This window comes from Tinamus guttatus, unplaced genomic scaffold, assembly GCF_059628265.1.
Source record: "Tinamus guttatus ecotype Peru unplaced genomic scaffold, ASM5962826v1 Tinamus_guttatus_pri_ptg000527l, whole genome shotgun sequence".
Classification (NCBI taxonomy): domain Eukaryota; kingdom Metazoa; phylum Chordata; class Aves; order Tinamiformes; family Tinamidae; genus Tinamus; species Tinamus guttatus.
In genome coordinates, this window is record NW_028289061.1 from 524,638 (window position 1) to 542,462 (window position 17,825).

Sequence of the window (17,825 nt, forward strand, 5' to 3'; positions counted from 1 at the left end):
TTCAGACCCCCAGCCCTGGGTCTGAAGTGATATTCAAATTATTCCTGTAAATTCCACAGACACCATCGGTGGGATTCCCCCTGCCAAAAACAAAGTGAGCACAACACAGAGGTCTGCATATGTGCTCTCTCTAAGCTCCCGCTGTAATCATTGTAGATGGAAGAGTCAGTCTCTTAAACACAGATATCTGGTGACAGTTGAAGAGACAGATGTGGTCCAAGGCAGATGTGCCACACACAGATGTGGTGTCAGTGTCTGCTTGCTCTGATGCAGGAACTGGGGGACCCGCATCATCCTAGAGGATGAGGTGAGGGTCAGGTGGGGAATTGTCTTTGCTATCTGAAATGACCTCATGGTGCCAAATACACCTAGAGCCCCACTCACTCCAGCTGAGGCATAGGAAGAATCCAGTATTAACCAGCAGCTCTCGTAATTCAGTGCAGACAGTTTATTTGATGGTGTTGAAAAGTGCTGGAAGAGCCTTGTCAGATGCCTGGGTTGTCCAGCTCAACAATATGTCTCTACCAGATAGGACCTACAGGGAAACTATCCCCTTTGGAGCACTTGCTGGGCAAGTGCTGCAGGGAATCCTAGGGTTCCATCCTGAACCCAAACAAATGAAATCCAGCACTGTCTGCAGGGAAAGTCCATCCTGTCTACATGCATGTGTGCTGCATAAATGAGAGGCACATCACACCAAGGTATCTTGAGATTTTTTGCACTCTCAAACCCTTCTTGCTCTCCTCCCCTCAACGTCTGCTCATTCCATCATATTATATGAACAGGGACTGGGCTAATGAGGACCTCAGCATGTCTGGATAAGAGGCTCTCAAGGTGCATGGACATCTTCAGGGACACTTTGTCCTTCCTGGAGATTTGTGCAAGAAGTCTGTCATAGGTCCAGTATAGCCACAGAGTCACCTCAGGCAGAACCCCCTTTCCTGCTGTTTCTCAATGCCCAGCTCTGTTTCTTCCTGGCCTCAAACACTGCTGGATTCACTTTCTTAGTGGGGAGCTGCTGCCACCATTGCATTTTTCCTGCTATATATGATGGCATGGCTCTGCTCTGAACACCCAGTGTCTTTGCCTCTTAGTAACAGGTTTCTCTGTGACCATTCTGTTCTCTGTGCCACATCTCAAGCTCTATAGCCCAAATATATGCAAGTGTAGGCTGCCTGAAGTAGAGGCAGAAGCACATGAAGATGTGCAAGCTGTCACAGGCCAGAAATATCATTGGAATGATGATCAATGGAAGATGAGGGAGGATGCTTTTTGTGTGAAGGAGCAGATTGGATGTGTGGAGCTCTTCATTGGAAGAGGCAAGGTTTGAAGTGAGAGCTTGTGGGTGAGCATCTCAGGAGGGAGCTCTCCTATTTCCCGGCAGTATAAAAAAAGTCTGTGGATCACTGACCCTGGTTCTTGTTGGGCAGACTTTAATCCCCCTATCACGACCTGGATAGGCAAACTGCAGGGTGCAAGCAGTCTTGGAGGCTTCTGGAGGACATCAAGGAGAACTTTTTTGCACAGCTGCCAGATGGGCTGATAAGGATGATGCTTTCTGGTATCTGGACATTTCAAACAAGGACAAACTGATCAGGGATGGGATAGCCAGTGTCTGCCTTGCCTCCTGTGACCATGAGAATCTGGAGTGCCTAATGCTGAGGGACGTGCAGAAGGACAGTAGCAGAATGGAGACTGAGCTTCAGAAGAGCCGACTTCCTGGCCTGTTCAGGGGAGTGGTGGGGGATTCCAGGGGAGGCAGCTCTCAAGGACATCAGAGCTCAGGAATGCCAGTAGGTCTTTAAGGACAGACCTGCCAAGCATAAGGATGGGCCATTCCAATACTCACTAAAACTATTAGATAGCTCAGGGCACTCAAACCAGCAGATACCCCTTGGGTAGACTGGGATCTCCTTACTTATCTCCAGGCTAATAGGGCAATGTAGAGGAGAAAAAAGGCAGAGGCATTTAGAAATATTGCCCAGCATCTCATTACAAGGACAAGTGCAGGGTCCTGCACCTGGGGAGGAATAACCCCAAACACCAGTATAGATTAGAGGTTGACCTGCTGGAAGGCAAATCTGCAAAGAGGGATTTGGGAATCCTGGTTGACAAGTAGTTAACCATGAGTCAGCAATGTGCCCTCGTGGCCAAGAAGGCTAATGGGATACTGGCATCTATCATATGAGGAAAGACTAAGCGAGCTGGGCCTGTTTAGTCCGGAGAAGAGAAGACTGAGAGGAGACCTGATCAACACATAGAAGTAAGTACCTTAGGGGTGACTGTAGGGAGGATGGGGCCAAACTCTTCTTGGTGGTGGCCACTGACAGGATAAAGGGTGCTAGTTGAAACACAGGAAGTTCCATCTCCATGTGAGGAAGAACTTTACTGTGTGGGTGACAGAGTCCTGGAACAGGCTGCCCAGAGAGATTGTGGAATCTCCTCCTCTAGAGATCTTCAAAACCCGCCTGGATGCCGCCCTGTGCCACATGCCCTAGGTGTCCCTGCTGGAGCAGGGGGTTGGACTAGATGATCTCTAGAGATCCCTTCCGATGTTAACCACTCTGTGATTCTGTGAACTTGCTGCTGGAGACAGTGCCCATCGTTTCCCTTACCATGTCTTCAGAGTGCAATTCAGCCGAGTCTACATTAACTCACCCATCAGACAGTGAGGGTAATTACTGCAGCACAAGGAGCCTGGCAGTCATCAATTACTAATGCCACTGCTCTTGTTACACCATGCTCACTTAGGCACTGGGTTCATTAGCAGCCTAAAAGATCTTGCTGGACTCCCTGGTCCACTGGTAGCTGGCCGCAAGTCTCTACTCCTTGCCCATGTTCGCCAGAGAAGATCATGCTCTCAGCGGCACAAATTCATGGTGCTAAGTGCTCCATCTCCCTCCTCTTGATTAAGGAGCTGCCTTTCTCCAGGGCTGCAGAGCTCCGCAGGTGTCAGTCCCTCCAAGGGGCACCCTCAGCAAACCCTCTCGTCCCCGCCGCTGCTGCTGGCCCCTCACTGCTCTGGCAGCAGCGACCTCAGCGCCAGCACCCGCCGTGAGCCTCCTGCTGGCCCAGCAGCTCCTCGGGCAGGGGGACCTCGCTCGCGCACAGCCCAGCGTGGGCTGCTGCCGCTGCGGGCTGCAGGGACACCAGGTTCCTCGGCAGAGCCGCCCCGGCCAGGAAGGGGCTGCTGACGTCACAACCAGCTGCGCGGCCTGGCCTATCAGGGGCTGCGGCAGCAGTGACGTCACCAGCCGACGCCCACGCGTCAGCACAGAGCCAGCCCTGCAGAGAGCAGGGGCCTCCGGGCAGCGTCCCCGCAATGGCCTCCGTGTCCCTGCCCGCTGCTGAGACACCCCTGGCCTCACAGGCAGCGCCTGCTGCTGCCCCGGCAGCTCCGCGCACACAAGGGACCTCCCCGCGTGTCTGCACCAGACCCCGCTGCCGGCCGCGCTGCTGCTGGGACAGGAGCGGCCTCAGAGCCCGTCCCCAGCCATGGGCCAGCGCTGGCCTCGCAGCTGCTCTGCCAGCAGGGACCTCTCAAGGAACTGCCCAGCCAGGCGCCTCTTGCTGGCCTGCCCGGGACTCAGCAAAGAGCAGAGCTCACGGTCACCCTCACAGACATGGATGGACCTGCTAATGCCTGGTGATGCCCAGTTAGGAGCACAGACAATGTGACCCCCCTCCCAAGCAGGAGCAGTGCCATGTGCCTGCTGCTGGCCTCCCAGGTGCTTGCAAACATTGGCTTGACCATCATCTGACTAGATGATCTCCAAACGTCCCTTGCAACCAGAGAAAGGTGCCTTCTCTCACTCAAGCCCCTTTGAAGCTTGCTTATGAGCCAGCAATGTCCCCTTGCCGCCAAGAAGACCAGTGGTCTTCTGGGCTGTAGTAGGAAGACTGTTGCCAGGAGGACAAGGGAGGTGATCCTGCCTCTCTACTAAGTCCTGGGGAGGCCACCCATTGACTCCTGTGTCCAGTGCTGGGCTCCCCAGTACAAGAGGGACATGAAGCTACTGGAGAGAGGCCAGTATATGTCTGTCTATGTCTAAAGTTGATCAGGGAGCTGCAGCATCTCTCCTACAAGGAGAAGGTGAGAGAAATGAGCCTGTTTTAGCCTGGAGAAGAGAAGGCTGAGAGGGGATCTTATCAGGGTATGCAAATACCTGAAGGGAGGATGCGAAGAGCAGAAGAGCATGGCCCAGACTCTTTTCAGTGGTGACTAGTGATGGCACAAGAGGCAACAGACACAAATTGAAGCACAGGAAGTCCTGCCTGAATTTAAGGAAGAGCATCTTGACTGTGAAGGTCATGGGTTGCCCAGAAAGGATGTGGAGTCAACTTCTCTGCAGATATTCTAAATTTGCCTGGACAGGATCCTGTGCAACGTGCTGTAGGTGACACTGCTTGATCAAGGGGTTTGAACTAGATCATCCCCAAAGCTCCTCCCAACCTCAACCATTCTGTAATTCTATAAATGTTCTCCACTGGAATAGATCAGCTTTTTGATCTGTAGGGATCTGCCTGTCCCTCAGCTTTATTGTGAGGGCTGCTCTAGTAGGATAGAAGGTATCCAGGGTCATTAGAGATGACCAAGGAAATTCCTAACCTGGACTCCCACTGAAGCTCTATCTCCAGTGATTCCATTAGGACCTTTAGGCCAGGAGCTTGCAAGCAGACCATGTGCATGCTTAGCCTGGTAAGGAGGAATCCCACCTGCCATGTATTTGTGGAGTTCATGAGTTAGCTGAATCCTTCTCCAAACCTGGCGCTTCTGAACAGACATGTGGAGCCCCAATAAGCCATCTGAATAAGTCATCTGAATCATATATGCACCATGTATCAACAAGCTCCATTCTTATCCCTGTCCGGGTGTCCTCCCTAGTTAAGAGATGTGAATCAGGACTTACCGTGGGACATTTCTAACTTTGGTAGATAATCATTATCTGATGAAATAAATTGCAATGTTGGAATCTGTATCCCTGTACTCTTTAGAGAAGGAAAACAGGTTACTCGATGGAACATATCCCAGAGGGAGGAATCCCAAGGGACAGAGTAATTCATGGATTCAGCTGGGCCACAGCTCGTGGCAGTCTGGCAGCACTGCCCAGAGACAGCCGAGTGCAGGAGCAGCTCCTGTGCCAAGAGCAGCAGGGCTGCGGGCACTGCCTGATGCTGCGGACAGGGGAGGAGAGAAGGCAGCGAGAGGGGAACGGCAGTGTGGAGCAGGAGGACAGAGCAGAGCTCACTGAAGGAAGAAATCTTCACAAGCCCTTGCATGGTAAGTCTCTGGCTGCAGGGCAATGCTGTTGAGCTTTCTGGAGGGATCTTCTGAACCCATCCCACCCCATGACTGATAGGACTTGTCTGTCCTGGAGTATCCAGGGCATGGCAGCAGAAGGAGCTGATTCAGCTCAGGGATTCCCTGATGCACCTTCACAGGGCAGGGCACGCTGCTCCTTTCTTCCAGGTATCGCTGCAGGGGTGTCAAGTGCTGGGTGTGCACATAGGTCTCCCCAGGTTTCTGAATCAGAGCAGCATCCCTGCACCCGAGGGAGCACCCTGGGCAGTGACTCTGCTGCCTGCAAGGGTCAGTGCTGCACAGAGAAGCTCTGACAGGGCTGGTCCCAGTCAGCCAGGATCATCTTCCTGTTGACACTGTGCTGCCTCGATCAAGTCTGCTCAACTTGTTCATGCACAGGACATGTCCCAAGAGTCTTTCCAAGAGGAACATCAAGAGAAGGGCCACTTCCAAGGGCAGGAACTTTCCTCTTCCTGTCTGGACTTTCCGTTATCTCCCTAACTGCTACAGGGAGAAAAGAGGAGTGTATTCTGTTTTGCCGAAGTAGTGGACACAAACCTTACCTCTCAGAGATCAATAGGTCTGTAAGAAACTTTATAGAGCCTCTTCCACCCACCTTAGTCTGCAGACAGCATCAGCATCGCCTTTGTGCAATTTATTCTACTTGCTCCATAAAGTGCCTGCACAGCGATGCCCCTGGACAGTGCCCTGTCCCCAGAGGCTTGTGTAGGGCAGAACTGAGCACACAAAAGTGATGTCTCTGTGAGCACAGACTGACAAAAATTGTTGGGACAGAGTAAGGTGCCATCAGGGACTGCTGTGGGCAGCAGAGATGGTCAGGGAAGGAGAGGGAAGTGCCCACCATGATAGGAGGATGGATTTGGCGAAGTCATGCTCAGTCCTTCCAATGCAGACACCTTCCTCTGAGCAAGCCCTGCCACGTCTCCTCTGCCACCCAGCAGCCTCTCTGCACTGACAGCCTTGGGGTCCAGGGTATCAGCCCACTCCACTACAGCCAGATCCCTGGCAAAGGACAGGGGCATCCCTCCTGCTATGGGCACATTTCCTGCTGCCCAATATAGGGGCTTCAGATGCATGGCCTGCAATGTCACCATCTGTGAGGTAGCATGCCCACATAGGTGAGGTAAGGGTGTTCCTGAGCGCCCCTCTGCCTGTCTTTCCTTTCTCCCCTTGGCAGAAGGATCGCAGGATTGCTCCTTGTTTCCCCTCCTGTTCTTCTCTTGGGCTCCCTGGGGTTGCAGAGTTTTCAGATGCAGTTCAGACACCTACCCTGCAAGCTGTGGAAGAGAGGAATATGCATGGGAGTGAGGCAACTCCAGTCCCCTCTAACCTGTGCAACTCCAGGGAATGCAGCCCAGGGGTTTAGGAACTGAGCTAACTCTCCCTTAAGCACAGTCCATCTTCAATGCAACTTCATTTGACCCTTTTGCCTGTAATGTCTTAACAGACTTGGAGGTGCCCTCAGGAGGGACATTGCTGCCTCCTGCCATCTCTGTGATGTCCAGGAGACCTCTGAAGAATCTGTTACTGAGACTGAGAGTATGAAAAAACGGTTTGGAAACTGCATATGGGCAGCTGAAAAGAGCCCTGCATGTTCTTGGCTAGAAGGGAAGCTTGGAGACCTCCCTCAGGTGCCCTGAGAAAGGGAGAGAAGTTGGAGATCCGAGGTTTTGAAAGTGGACTTGTCTGCTCTTAGGAGGGGCTGAGTTCTTTCTAGGACAACTGATTAGGGTGATCATCCTGCACCTCAAAGAGGTTTCGGCACACAACAGCTGCAATCAAGGCTAATAGGCAGAGGAGCTCTCCTCACTCTGCATAACGAGACTATAAATCCATTTTCTCACAATTCCCAGTAGAAACGCTGAAAAATTCTGCCTCTGAGGAACACTCTGCAGAGGTGAGAGGGACATCCCAAAGAAAATACATATCAAAATAAATGTCAAAAATCCCCAAATTGTGCTCTCAATACACATTCATTAGAAGTGGTGCTGTAGATACTGAAAAGCCCTTTTACAAACCAGGGGGATTTCACCTGAATAATTCTGAATCTCAGAGCTCATCACCCCTCTTGTCTCCTTCCCACTACTGCAGAGCTGGACAGACTTCTCTGGAGCCCATGGGGAGATGCCCCTGCTCCTCACAGCACATTCAGCCACCCCACACTGAGGCTCAGGGAAGGGAGTTGCAAAAAGATCTCCATGAAGAAAGGCAATGTGGGCAATGTATTAGAACTGGAACAAGTTGGGAGATATTTAACTTTAAAAATCTGTGATAACTGCTCAATATCTTTTCTTTTCTGAACAATCCACAAAACCTGGAGAGAGTGAAATGTCCAACAGCAGCTCCCTAAACGAGTTCCTCCTCCTGCCATTCGCAGACACACGGGAGCTGCAGCTCTTGCACTTCTCGCTCTTCCTGGCCATCTACCTGGCTGCCCTCCTGGCCAACGGCCTCATCATCACAGCTGTAGCCTGTGACCACCACCTCCACACCCCCATGTACTTCTTCCTCCTCAACCTCTCCCTCCTCGACCTTGGATCCATCTCCACAACTGTTCCCAAATCCATGCACAATTCCCTGTGGAACACCAGGGCCATTTCTTATTCGGAATGTGCTGCCCAGATATTTTTTTTCTTCTTCTTGTTGGGAGGAGAGTTTTCTCTCCTCACAGTCATGGCCTACGACTGCTACGTTGCCATCTGCAGACCCCTGCACTATGCGACCATCATGGGCATCAGGGCTTGTGTCAAAATGGCAGCAGCTGCCTGGACCAGTGGCTTTCTCTATGCTCTCCTGCACACAGGGAACACATTTTCCCTACCCCTCTGCCAAGGCAATGTGGTGGAGCAGTTCTTCTGTGAGATCCCCCAGATCCTCAAGCTCTCCTGCTCACACTCCTACCTCAGGGAAGTTGGGATAATTGTGGTTAGTGCCTGTTTAGTCTTTGGTTGTTTCGTTTTCATTGTGGTGTCTTATGTGCGGATCTTCAGAGCTGTGCTGAGGATCCCCTCTGAGCAGGGCCGGCACAAAGCCTTTTCCATGTGCCTCCCGCACCTGGTTGTGGTCTCCTTGTTTGTCATTCCTGTATTGTTTGCCTACCTGAAGCCCCCCTCCATCTCCTCCCCACTTCTAGATATGGTTGTGTCTATTCTGTACTCGGTGGTGCCTCCAGCCCTGAATCCCCTTATCTATAGCATGAGGAACAAGGAGCTCAAGGAGGCATTGAGGAAACTCATCCAGTGGGTACAAGGTCAGTGGTAACAACTGTTTCATTCACTCACCAGGATATCTGGCATCAAGGCTGTATTTTATCCATTTCCTTTTTTAATTCTCTCTTTTACATCCATCTTAAACTAATAAATACTAAAATAAAGATGCCTAGTTTTTGTCATGTCTGCACAGGAATCTCTCATTTAGCACTTAAACATAGACCATGATAAAGCAGGAAGCCAGACTTCCCCCTTCACTAGCAGAGAGGGGGGATTCTCTGATCCGCTTCTTTGAGCTCCCTTGGATGTGCCCAGTGCAGGGAGGAGAGTTTCCCTCTGCAGCGTCTTTTCCAGCACTGACGCCAAGGGACCTCTGGGGTACAGAGTCACGGTGGGACAAGGGCAGCTGGGCTGAGACCAGGGGTCCAGTGTTGTTTAGGAGATCTCAGCTCTCGTGGCTATGGTTAGAGTGTGATCTCAAATCTCTCTAATATGACAGAAATGGCAACCAAGTGTCACCACAGCTTTCCATGGTTCCATGCAAAGCTCCAACACAGGAAAATAAACATGAGTGCACTGAAGGAAAGTCTAGAGGCAGCCTTCCCGTGGCAGTTCATCTTTCCTGAAGGCACATTGCAGGAGGGCAGCAGGATTTTCTCTAGTTAGAGTGGTCCTCCTCATTTCCGTGCTCTCCTTCCACGCTTTATTCTGCAGATATGGCGCACGAACTCTCATAACCTGGTAGAGATAGGTTTGTTTTCTCTTGTACCCTGGAAGAACCAGCAGGACCAGTCCTTCGGCTCCCTTAAGCCACAGCTCAATTCCAGAATAACATTTCCATAATAAAAGGGGATCTTCCCTATGATGGTCCTGAATATGGCCTCTCTTCAGAAACAGGAATCAAAAAATATGGCCAAGCATGTCCAACCACAAATGGGCCTGCTCCTCTCCTTGTGAACTCCATGAGATCCAGGGGATGACCTCAGCATTCCAGGGTGATCTGTTAGCCTCAATCTAGGGTTCATCTCTCAGTGACCACTGCAGATAGGCAATGGTCTCTGCATTGCCTGTGCCAGGCTGCCCCACACGTGACTGTGCTGATGAGAGAACCCCCAGGGATCTCCAGGCACAGGGTTTGCCTGGGAGTGGGCACTGAGTGCAGCTTTAATGAAACAGGGATGACTCACAGTGCAGGGAGCAGAAGGCAGAGCACTAAACCCAGGTGCACATGGGGAAAGGAGGGCTCTGCAATCCCCAGAGAGGCACTGGGGACCCAGGAGGCCCAGGGAAGGGGCAGTGGAGGGCGATTCCGGCACCCGCAGTGAAACACCACAGCCTGGAGCTAGTGGCCACCCAAAGACATCTCCTGCCATTGCAATATTGTGGGGGCACTCTGGGTACCGTTAGACCTCAGCCACCAGTAGCAGTGGCCACAAGGGCACACCGATGGCTCATGCTCAAATTGTTGCCAACCACGATTCCCAGGTCCCTTTTTGTGGAGCTGCTCTCCAACAGGTCAACCCCCAGCCTGTCCTGGTGCATGGGGTTATTCCTCCCTAGCTGCAAGACCCTGCACTTGCCCATGTTGAACTTCATGATGTTCCTCTACCCCTAAGTCTCCAGGCTGTCCAGGTCCTCTTAAAGCCTGCACAGACCTCTGGGTTATCAGCCATTCCTCCCACTTTTCTATCCTCAGCAAACCTGCTGAGGGTGCACTCTGTCCCTTCAGGTCACTGATTAATAAACTGAACAGGTTTTGACTGACTCCTGATACCAAGAGCTGCAGGTCTCCAACTAGGCTCTGTGCCACTGATCACAACCCTAAAGCCTAAACCCCAAACCCAGCTGCTCACATGGAGGTGACCTCACAGGTGGAAACCCACCACACACATCCCTGCTGCTGCCTGTGGCCTTCAGAGACAGCAGCTTCCTCAAACCCCTTCCCCACACAGGAACCACTGCTGCCCTCTCAGCTCCTCTCACCACAGAGACCCACCACCCACGCCTGCCTGCCTGCCTGCTGCCGGCCAATCAGGCGCTCACAAAGACATGACGTCACAGCGCCGTCCCGCCCAGCTCTCTGGCCCTGCCCTCCAGGGCAGCAATGGCCTCCCCAGCCCTTCCCCACCAGGAGCCCAGCCTGGGCTCAGCAGCTGCTCCGCGGAGATGATCTTAGCAGCGCAGAGCCCCGCAGGGCCCGGCTGCTGCCCAATGAGGCGCTGCGGGAGCGGTGACCTCACAGTCACCAGGCGGAGCCAGCCCTGCTGCTGCCCAATCAGCTCTGCCCGCAGCGGGGACCTCCCAAGCAGCAGCCACGCCCTCTCCCTGCAGCTGACCTATCAGGGGCTGCGGCAGCAGTGACCTCCTCGTGCCCAGCGCAGCCATTGGCTGTGAGGCCCTGCGGGGCTCCTGCCTGTGCTGGGGGCTGTGCGGGGCCGGGGCAGGGAGGGGAGCCCAGCTCGGGGCTGCGGGTGCTGGGGGTGCTGGTGTGGGGGCCTGGGGGACTGTGTGAGCTGCTGTGTTGGGCTCAGCCAGCACTGCCCACCCCGGCGTGGGGGAGAAGAGGGGCAGCCAGTGCCAGGGAAACCTGCCCTGGATTCTCTCCTTCTGCCCCCAGCACCCACACAAGGGTTGGAGCTGCCCCACGGGAGCCTTGGGGCTCGGGAAGCCCCACCCCAGGAGTCCTGGCTGCCACATTGTCCCCTGAGCAAGGTGGGACCCTCAGGCAGGATCTGGTGGCAGCCTCCAGCCCTGAGCAGCTACTGCCACAGCCCGGGATCCACAGGGGTCTTTGCAGTGACAGTTTCTGTGTGACACCTTGGGAAGGAGCTCCTGAAGCTCCAAGCGTTGTTGGAGAGCAGCAGGATCACTGGGAACAAGAACTGGGTTCCAGGCTGCGGGTGTTGATCCAGCAGTCCCCATCTCACTCATCGTTCCCCATCTCATTTGACTCCATCAGCAGTTTGTGAGATGACCAGCTCCCTGCTCTGCAGATGATGAAGTTGGGGAACATCCCTGCAACCTCCCTTCGTGCTCTTCCTCATCTCTGCATAGTCCTGGGGACCATCTTAGCGAAGAGAAACCCCATCTCCCTGGAACCCTGTCAGGGATGTGACTTTCCAAGTCACTGCCAAAGGAAGGAATTCTTTGGGTTGCTTATTCAGTCTGTGGCAGCTCATCAGTGATGCTGTGAGCCCAGCTCTTCATGCCGGGGGTCTAGGCCCCTTCTCTCCCCTGTCTCCTGTGCATCCACCTAATTCTCCCATTCCCACATGTCCTGTTTAAAGTGACAATTTCTAGCATCCCCTTTAGGGCACTATCTGGACACATTGTGACTCCTCCCGATACTCTGTTCACTCAGAGACCCAGCGGCTGGTTTGCCCTTAGCGATGCTAAAGCTTGCTCTGTCTTTCTGCAGTCTGCCCCATTAGCCAAGCCCTTACTATATGTACGGATTGTATGGACATAGCATACATTCAAAGAGTGTCATTATTTTCCATGAAACTATACTCTGCTTTATTTTTTGTTTCTTTGTAACTTAAAAGAAGATCCCCCTGTGCCTGTTGGCAGCCAGTTGTCGAAGAAGAGCAGGTGAGAATTGGGACAGGTGAGCTATAACCTTGAGTGCAGACTTAGGTGGACTAAGGCTGGCTTTCAACACGAGTGATTTAAATTCCCCAGAAGCTGATGAGGGAAATGGTAGGGCTGGGGAGGTGGGGAGGAAGATTGTGCATACAGTGCCTGATCTGTGGGACATTGCTTTTCCTACATGTGCTGCCTTCATTAGGAGTCACTCTGGATGGCTATGAATTGGATGGTGTGCTGTCACCTATTCTTTAGAATAATAATCGGAAACTTTAAAAAGATGAAATACTTGTATATAATTGTTGTCTTCAGCTTTAGCTACACTCCCCAAACCTCTCCAATTTGCCATGGACACTTGAAGGAAATAGCAGGGAGAGTCCTGGTTTATCAGGGCTTTTTGCTTTTTAATGAGCTCCATGCAGTACTTGGAGCTGAGTCCAAGAATTGCAGCTATTGAAAGGAGATGGAAGAAATCCGTGAAGAAGTCAAAGTCAGAAGGAAACCCTAAAGTTTTGTAGAGCATTAATGGATCCCACTGAGGCCATTAACTGCAACAACTCACCAGGGGCTGATTAAAGCTAAAAAATATAATCATTGGTAAGAGTTAGATAGAAAAAATGAGGTGGCTCTGATGCTGAATACACCCTTGATGTGTTTTGTCAACACACATTGGCCAAGCACAGGCAGAGAAACCCTGGGAAGGGAGATCCTTTCCTCCATGTGTTGCCCACGTCCTCCCTGGCATCAGAGTTTGGGTGAGGGTCTGCAATGCTGAGTGCAGGACAAACACACGACACCTCCCAGGGTCCCCAGAAGGATAAAGGGGGCAAAGAAGTCCTGATGATTCGGGGTAGGCCTCGGTGACAGACACAACAGCCATAGTCAAGAGGATAAAGACCTCCATTCTGTTGGGGCCTTGGCAGCGCCCTTGGCCATCTCTACCACAGGTCATCCTAGACCTGCTCCTGTGTCCCTGCAGACTGTAGACACCCAATCTGCTTCCCCAGCAGGTGCTCACAAGAGGTTCTCCTTCCCTTCATTGAGAGCTTTTCCATCCTCAGTGGATGTTTCTTGAAACACAAAGCCATGGGTGGTGACAGACTCACTCTGGGTGCCCTGTAGCACCACTGCTCTACCCTTCTAGTGATAGTTCTTCATCCTATTGCCCAATCTGAGCTTCCTAAGCTGTATTTTGGTCCTGTTTCCTCTTATCATGCTGCTTCCCACTACCAAGGAAATTTCTTGGCAGCCTCACAATGTGGGGACGAATATAACCTTGTGTGTCATGACAGAGTGGAACATGAGGAATTGAAATGCCAGGGCCTGAACGACAAGCCCGAGTCGGGGTTGACTTAGAGATGAATATGGCACTCCCTTTGCAGTGCACAACACTCACCTGTAGAATTGCTCATGCCAGCTTACACGGAGGCTTATTAAACTGTAGCGTTTTTAAGCTCTCATTCAACTGTTTTTGACCTTGAAGGGAACTCTCCCATCTGAGGCCTGGGCTCTGACCAGATCCCCATCCCACATGATAGGGAAAGTATGCCACATCAGATGTCACCGCTAACAAACAAAATGCAAGTTATCATTATTTGCTGATTTGGGTCTATAAAAGATGGACACTCTTGCTGAGATTTTGGAGACCTCACGGGTAGAAGCACCACGTAAGACCTCCCAGTTGCCGGGAAGTTTCTCCAAATCCTCGCCGCAACAGGGACTCCCCACTGGCTGCGGATTTGTATGACAGTAGCATATTTAGGCAATTGGTGATGTATCTTTTAATCACTATTCTCTTTCTCATATAGTAATGGTTAGGTGCATTACCTTGCCTATTTTGTCTGTTGCTAAAACTGAGTGTGTAATAAGCTTATTTTGTTAAATCTATCATTCCATACTGCCTTAATACTAATAGTGAAATAAGACCATTCTTTCCAGTGGTGGCTGGTTCTTTCCGTCGCCCCGTCTGCCGTCTGCGCCAGAGCTGTGCCAGTACTCTTCTTTCTCATCATGCTCCTTTGCATGCCCCAAGCCCCGGGCCCTTATGGCCCTGCGTAGAATGGTGCATTACAAGCAGTATGCAAATTATTGCCTGATGACTTTTAAAAGAAGGGAAAGATGCCTCTTCCCTTGCTGCTCTCCAAGAAAAAGCAGCCCAGCCTGAACCAGGCAATGCCTGTAACAAGACCAAGCAAGGTAGAGCAAGGTCCTTCCTTGCGCTCAGCTTCTTCTATTCCCAGTTGTCACTTTGACCATGCAGGTGGCAGGTGAAGTTGTCTGAGGTGTGAAACACAGGAATAACACCAGAGGAGAAACTGCCACTTGTGCACTTTGAGATGTGATCGTGACACATGCAGTGGTGCAGTGTGACAAACAGAGAAGGGGTAAAGGGAAGCAAGCTAACCATCAGGAGGCATGAAAGCAGTGCGAGATGCAGTGCCATAAATGCAGCATTCCAATGTGAGCCCCTTTTTGCATCTATCAGGCGGTGCTCAGAGAGTCTCTGATGTGTGAAGGTCGCTTGCCAAGGGCCAGAGGTACAAGCAGTGTGACCGGAGGGACTCGATTTCTCCAGTTCATGGAGCTCTGTCAGACGTGGGCACTGAACAGTGCAAGAGAGTCCCCTCAGAGCCCATGGTTTTGTGGGTGTCCAGTTTGCTGAAGTGAGTGCTACTCAGATCCTCCTCCAGCAAGGGAAAGTCTTCCTTTCTCCATTTCTCCATGGTCTCCAGGGCCTAGGATTCCTGAGGGTCACTCTTAGCACTAAAGCCTGTGGCAAAGGTGGCCTTTTCTGTGTCCTCTCTCACCAGGGCTCTTGGCCCATTTAGCAGCAGGCCTGTGTTTTGCCTAGTCAGCCTTTTGTTCCTGCTGTAGTGCTGTATTGTATTTCAAATAATTATGTTTTATTATTTTATCAGGAAGGTAAGAGTAAGAATTCATAAAGAAATAAATGAAGAGCACATGTTTCATGCCAAGTACATGGGAATGACAAGTGACTGCACACAGGACAGTACTTGGCACTGATATTGTACCCATTGAGGAAGTTTCCTCAGTGCCTCCTTGAGCTCCTTGTTCCTCATGCTGTAGACAAGGGCGTTTAGTACTGGAGGCACCACTGAGTACAGAATGGCTAGTACAGAGAGATCCAGAGCTGTGAAGGGTATGGAGGGGAGAGAGGGGAGATAAAGTGGCTAAGGGTGACATTTCAGTGCCCCTGTGACCAGGAGTAGGAGTCAGACCCAACCAAATGGGTATCACGACCTCTAATCCCTCCGGGGGACTGCAGATGACTGCACAGTCCAGGGCACCTGGGCTGCAGAGCATTTCCAAGGGTGCTCGTTGTGTCCTATACATCCTGCCCCTGGTGTTTGATAGATGGTGACCCAGAGGGCTCTCCGTTCTCCCTTCTTCCTGACAGTTGAGTCCTCACTGCCTCTCCTGAGACTGCAGAGTCCTCTTTTGCCTGCGAATTCCCAGTGCTTTACCTCTAAGAAACTCCATCTTCGAGGAGCTCTCCCTTTATGAGGCTCTACTCACAGTCCATCCCAGGCATATGCTGTCCCAGGAGGATCTCTGTGCTCTCCTGACACCGCCAGCTTCCCCTCCATGAGAACAGCCATCTGACACTGTGCCTTAATACGCAGGAGAGCTGTGCATGTGTAAATCCATGACCATTCAGCGTCTCCACTATCCTTGGACTCTGATAGGTGAATTCTCAAACCAGCCCTTGGTCTCTGAAAGATCATTACATGATTCTGAGCTCTGTGTTGCTGAACCCATGGAGAATCCTTTGCAGCAGGCCCTTGAGGGGTTCAAGTCCTTGGGCCTATTCTTGACCCCAGCTTTGGAGGAAAAGCCCAGCTTTCACACACTGCACTTGTACAAATTACTTTATTACAGAGATACTGTTAGGGAGCCAGTCCTTGTACAGCATTTCACACAATTTAGGGTATCGGGTGAGACAGAGCAGACACTGTAAAAAGGGGAATGAATACAAGTAGTTGTGTAGCAACACGATAACAATTATTATCACTAGAAAAGTCATAATAAAAATAACATGAAGAAACAATGCTCAATCCAGTTATGGGATACAGAAAGAGTCATCTGTGGAGAGATGTGGAAAAATTACCACTGCTTAAAAAGGTCCATGAAATCACTTTCCTAATGGCATCCTTGAGCTCCTTGTTCCTCATGCTGTAGATGAGGGGATTCAGGGCTGGAGGCACCACCGAGTACAGAACAGCCAGCACCAGATCCAGAAATGGGGAGGAGATGGAGGGGGGCTTCAGGTAGGCAAACAGACCAGTGCTGAGAAACAGGGAGACCACGGCCAGGTGCGGGAGGCACATGGAAAAGGCTTTGTGCCGGCCCTGCTCTGACGGGATCCTCAGCACAGCTCTGAAGATCTGCACGTAGGACAGCACAATAAAAGTGAAACACCCAAAGATTAGATAGGCACTAACAACAAGAAGCCCAACTTCCCTGAGGTAGGAGTGTGAGCAGGAGAGCTTGAGGATCTGGGGGATCTCACAGAAGAACTGCTCCACCACATTGCCTTGGCAGAGGGGTAGGGAAAATGTGTTCCCAGTGTGCAGGACAGCACTGAGGAAACCTGTGGCCCAGGCAGCTGCTGCCATTCTGACACAAGCTCTGCTGCCCAGCAGGGTCCCGTAGTGCAGGGGTCTGCAGATGGCAACGTAGCGGTCATAGGCCATGACTGTGAGGAGAGAACACTCTGCTGACATGAGAAAGGCAAACATAAAGACCTGTGCAGCACATCCTGAGTAGGAAATGGCCCTGGTGTCCCACAGGGAATTGGCCATGGCTTTTGGGACAGTGCTGGAGATGAAACTGAGGTCAAGGAAGGAAAGGTTGAGGAGGAAGAAGTACATGGGGGTGTGGAGGCGGTGATCGCAGGCTACAGCTGTGATGATGAGGCCGTTGGCCAGGAGGGCAGCCAGGTAGATGGCCAGGAAGAGCGAGAAGTGCAAGAGCTGCAGCTCCCGTGTGTCTGCGAATGCCAGGAGGAGGAAGTCTCCAAGAGAGCTGCTGTTGGGCATTTTGCCCCCAGTCTTTGGGGACTGTCCAAAAAAGAGAAGACATTGAGAAGTTAGTATTAACTTTTCAAGGAAAAAAAAAACTCTCTAGTTGCTCATTTTTCATACATCCTCCCCCCATGCACTCTCACACTGCCTCTGTCTTTACTGAGAGGATCTTTTTCTCAGGACTTTGCTTGAGTTCTGCTTTGCACTGGCTGAGTGTGCTGTGAGGAGCAGGGACCTCAGCCGCTGGACTCCAGGGGGTCTGTCCTGCTGTACAGCACTGGGAATCAGGGAATAGAGGTGATGAGCTTGACCATTCACCATTTCTGTCAGGTGAAGTCCACTCAAGACATCAACGAGCCCTTCAGCATCTTCCCTCCCAAATATAAAGAGGGTGGTTTGAGGAACAGAATTTTATGGAATTGTTCAATATTTTTTATTTGATTGGAGTTGTGCTTGTCACCCCTGGGGAGTGTTCCTCAAAATAGACCTCTTTGGCATTTCTACTGATTCCAGAGAGGAAATCATCCACTGTTGTTATGTGCAGATTAGGGACATCTCATTTGTCTCTTAGACTATTTGCCAGCTGTTCTATGCTGGAGGATGATCACACTCCTCTACTATCCTAACAGGAGATCAGACCTTGCAGAGGGCAGCGGAGTCCCA